The sequence below is a fragment of the Lactuca serriola genome, chromosome 9 (assembly GCF_051521515.1).
Source record: "Lactuca serriola cultivar US96UC23 chromosome 9, Lser_US96UC23_V15, whole genome shotgun sequence".
NCBI classification, from domain to species: Eukaryota; Viridiplantae; Streptophyta; class Magnoliopsida; order Asterales; family Asteraceae; genus Lactuca; species Lactuca serriola.
In genome coordinates this window covers 94,909,334-94,914,234 of record NC_136416.1, presented here as the reverse complement: position 1 = coordinate 94,914,234, position 4,901 = coordinate 94,909,334, and the positions used below count along the sequence as shown (strand labels likewise).

Here is a 4,901-nt window from a genome sequence, read left to right as displayed (position 1 = left end):
CTATACAACCAACTAACTTCAAACTTTTACACACATTAGCAACTTTATTCAACAAAACCCAATCTAATATTTTATATGAAAAAGATATAGCAATAGTGATATCGTTTTGTAGATAATTGCTTTCTATATATTTTAATATATTTTATTTATTTATTTACAAATATATCATTTAATTATTGATAAAATAAATATATTAAAAACTAAATTAAAAGGAAAATTAAGAAATAAACAAGTGAGAGAGAGAAATGCCAACTATATGTTTGCTAGACCAAACACATTGGTTGGTGTGCCAAAATTGAAAATTAATTACATTAAAGACATTAATTTTTTTTTTTTTTAAAATTTTGACAATAAGTTTTTATTTTGACACTTAATTTTTTTGTTTCAACTCAATAATCATTTTTACAAATTTAATTTAGTTTTGATATTGCGACACTCTAAATTAGACATCATTTTTTTTGTTCCATTTGAAACCAGATAAATACATTTTTTTTCATTTAAAAATCGTATTTATTTTTTGTATAAATAAAAAGTTTTTTTACATTCAAACCATAATGTTATGTAAATATATGTATTAATTATATTATAACAGTATATTTCATGCACTATTTGGGTAAGTGGCGCTAACGTGACATAATGACGGAGTAACACGAAACCATACTTCGGATAATCCAAGAAAACGTAATATGGATTTCATGCAAAACCTTAAATTGAAAAACATAGAATACCTTGTTTTGTTTGATGTTTTTTGAGATATCATTTTTGCATAATAATGTGAAGTGAAGAAGAAGTATATTACAAGAACAAAAAATCATGAATATATACAACGAACGGTCCCTTGGTAATTAAAGTGACGCCCAAACCTTCATGTTCCTGAGATCATATTAGCTTATTTGATTTTGAACTCCACACAACCAAACTCATTGTAAAGGTGTGCATTTAATGAAAAAATGGTTATAATATAACCAAGGTTGTAAAAATCGTTCGACGTTAGCTAGTCGGTGGACTGAGGTCAAGGGATTAATCAGCTAGGCGGAGATTAATCATTAATCGGGGACCATTAATTGCTAATTTGTAAGATTAAAAAAAATTAAATATGACTAATATCATATAAAAGTTCATAAATACCAAATATATCATAACAAAATAGGTTAATATGATTAATACAACACTAATCATACCTCAAATAGTTTCGATTGAGATATAACTTCTTCGAAGTGTTAAAATTTCATCGGGTTCTACTATTTCAGTTATTTTGTATTCATGGATTAATCGCTAAACACTCTCTAATCGGTCGAGTAACGCCTAGGGATTAATCGGATATTAATCGGGATTTTTACAACAATGAATATAACTAATACATATTTATACATAATATTATGCTTTGAATGTAAAAAAACCTTGTATTTATACAAAAAATGTGGGGTTTAAATGAAAAAAAAAATGAATTTATACGGTTTTAAATGTAAAACAAATTATTTATATAATTTCAAATGTAAAATGATTAACATTAAAAATATTGGAAAAATAATGTCCAATTTGGAATAAAAAAATGAAGTATCAAAACTGAAAAAAAGAAAACTAAAACATAGTGTTAAAATTGAAGAAAAAATGAAAACTTAGTGTCTTTTGTATAATTTTTTTTTCAATTTTGACAAGTCAGCATGTCACGTTATTGAATCTGACACGTCAGCAAATACATCATTAAAACTGACACGTCAGACAACCGTGATCAAAATCAAAACTGTAAGAAATTAGAAAATATAGTGTCTAATTTGAGACAAAAAATATCGCAATGTTAAAATTGAATTTTCAAACTTAGTAACTTTTATAGATTTTACCCTAATTTTTATAGGTAAAAAGTAACAACTATTATTTATTTACTTATTTATTTTTTGTTTAAATGTCTTGAACAATTAAATGACTGCGTCATAATCTCTTTTATTCCTAATGATTTGTAATTCTACCTACGCTATTTCATGTTTAAATCCTCAATGCCTTCAAATGTGACTTTTTTTTAGTTATGGATAAACAAATTACACTCGTGATTGTTCTCTGTGACTGTTTGTTCTTTGGACCAACTTTACGGCTGAACTTCATCATCAAAATCAATGCCAATAATCAATGTTGATGTTATTGAACTGAACTCGTTAATATGATATGTCGCATATCTTCTTTCTTGTCTCGACCATCTGTTTTGGGTCCGGCTTTGTGTTTATCAACTTTCATGCTGGTTCACCAATGATCAATCTTGTCACGAAGGAAAGTTATAAAACAGACCTTGAATTTCTCAAAGGCCATTGAAGATAGACTGTAATAGCTTTTTTATTTTTTTTTATAAAATTATTATTATTATTATTATTATTATTATTTTTAAGTTTTACTGAAAGAAATTCCAAAAAGTAATGTGGCACTTGCGCCATGTGCGAAAATATAGATTTTAGCAGTTGGTCGTATTATTTATTTATTTTTATAAACTTCAAACCTTCATAATTTTTTCGTATAAACTTTGTTTTAGTTGATTTTTCTTTTCATTATATTATTTTTAGCAAGGCTTTCTATAGATATATTATAATTTAATTTATGATATCAAAAAGTCATACATATTTACTTCTAAAGTAGCTTAGTCGGTGGAAAAAAAAATCCAACTTTGATCATTCTCAAGTTTCACATACGAACTTCATTTGAGTTTATTTTTTTCATTGTATTCTTTGTAACAATAGGTTTCCATGGACATATTACATTTCCAATCTTGATATCGGAAGTCATATTTTTTAGCTGCAAATTAGACTACTCTGTGAATATTATGAAAAAGAAATATACTCCATAGTTTTTGCGTACAAACTTTATAATAATTATCATATCATTTGGGTTCTCCCAATTACAAGGACGTGACATAAAAATCTCAATAAAAATAAGTTTTTTTGTGGTTGACCTTAAAGAAAAAAAATCTTTTCGAAGTCAACATAGATTTTCGCAAGCATTGACCTACAAGAAAATCTCAAAAAATCATTTTTCTGCGTCGACCAGATTTTCACACAGATGATTGACCGCCTAAATAGTGGCTATTTGGGTCAACTTTCATTTCTGTGACTATTTTGTGGTAAAATTTTTTGAAAATTGGTATTATCAATTATGCTCATTTTCTGTTAAAGAAATTATGAACCACATACCATCATAAATTAAATAGAAAGGAAAGCTAATATACAATGGAACTCTACTTTGCATGCCAAAATTAGGTGAACGGGTACGATTGATGCTTGAAGCCCATTGTGGTCATTTTGGAGCAACTAAGACACCTCAACATCTACAATGACACATCTTTTGTCCACGTATGAATCAAGATGTGGCTCGATTTATCAATGGATGTGTACTGTGTTGCACGACAAAACCTGCCAATTGAAAAGTAGGTTTGTACATACTGTTACGAGTTCCAAAGTGGCCATGGGAAAGCATCTCCATGGACTTAGTGGGTGGATTACCCCGAACACGAAGAAGGAAGAAGGAGCGACTACTTGTTTGTTGTGGTAATAATTGTACGTTTTCTGGGTGAACGGAAATTTTAAAGTATTACCCAAATACAAAAAGTGAGTTTTTTAAGGGTGTACGGAAATTTTATCACATAGGAAATGAATGGTAATAATTGTACGTTTTTTATTCATAGGGTTTTAATCCGAGTAAGTAGTCAAATTATAATGACTTTTGCTTATGTAAGTTATATCTTTTAAAGTATTTTACATTTAGGAGTAAAAGATGAGTAATATTATAACTTTTTGTTTATTATAGGATAATCAATAATCAATTTTATGGCGGGTTCCAAATCGATTGTTAAGACTAAGATTATTTGACACAACCCATGAGATAATTAGAAAACATAATTATTGTACAAAAATATTAAATATGGCTAGGTATGATCGTACATTATCAAGTAGCTCTAATCAATAGATTTTATTAATTGTTATCTTATAGATGTTAGATTATAAAAATGAGCAAATGATAAAAACGACACATAAGATCGCGTGGCCTAATGGATAAGGCGCTCGCCTCCGGAGCGGGAGATTGTGGGTTCGAGTCCCACCGTGATCGATTTTTGTTTTCGCTTAATTATTTCTTTTTCAAACATGAAACATCCGAATCAATTTGGAAATTGCTTGATGGCTTAATCACAAAAGCTAAAAAGGAAATTTTTTTTGGCTCAATCACGAAAATCACCCAAGTGTCGACAGTCGAATGACGCTCAGCATTGCTTTATTCTTGATTAAAATTTAAAATAAAATTTTCAGAGATTGTTGCAGGCTACTTGATAAAGGAGAAAATCTCTATCTATCATAAAAACTATTTTGTTAAATGTAAACTTTTTATTTTATTTAACATATCTAATTTTCTTAGAGTTTGAAATATGTAATTTTCCTAGAGTTTTAGAATTATCTTTTTTTTTTTCATTTATTATTTTTGTATTTATTTTACCTTTTTATTCAAATTCCACCTATTAAATGTCACTCTCATATTAATTAATGTGTATTAGTATTTATACTAACATTCTATTTGTGAATTCATATTAATTATTACTATTATAGATTAACTAGGTGTAAGATCCGTGTGATATACGAGTTTATTAAAAAAAAGTTTAATATAAAATTATAAGCATTATGTAATTTTTAAAGCAATAGTTTTATATAAATACAAATGATATAATAAATAAAGTAATTAATTTAATACATATTTTAGGAGATTTGAAACAAAAAGAAAAGAAACACTTAAAAAGCATTTATTTGATATTTAATATAATAATCTACCTTACATATATAATCTTATTAAAATTTGGATTTTAAATTTAAGAAAAAATGAAAAATACAAAAAAATGACAAAAGAAAAAAATAATTAAAAAAATCTTAAAAAAT

At 27.0% G+C, this 4,901-nt stretch overlaps 1 non-coding gene across 1 annotated transcript; it reads left to right on the top strand.

The window, feature by feature from the left end:
• Positions 1-4,013: 4,013 nt before the first annotated feature.
• TRNAR-CCG (transfer RNA arginine (anticodon CCG)) lies at positions 4,014-4,086 on the top strand. Its single transcript has one exon. It is a non-coding gene; the product is annotated as a tRNA-Arg (tRNA).
• Positions 4,087-4,901: the final 815 nt, after the last annotated feature.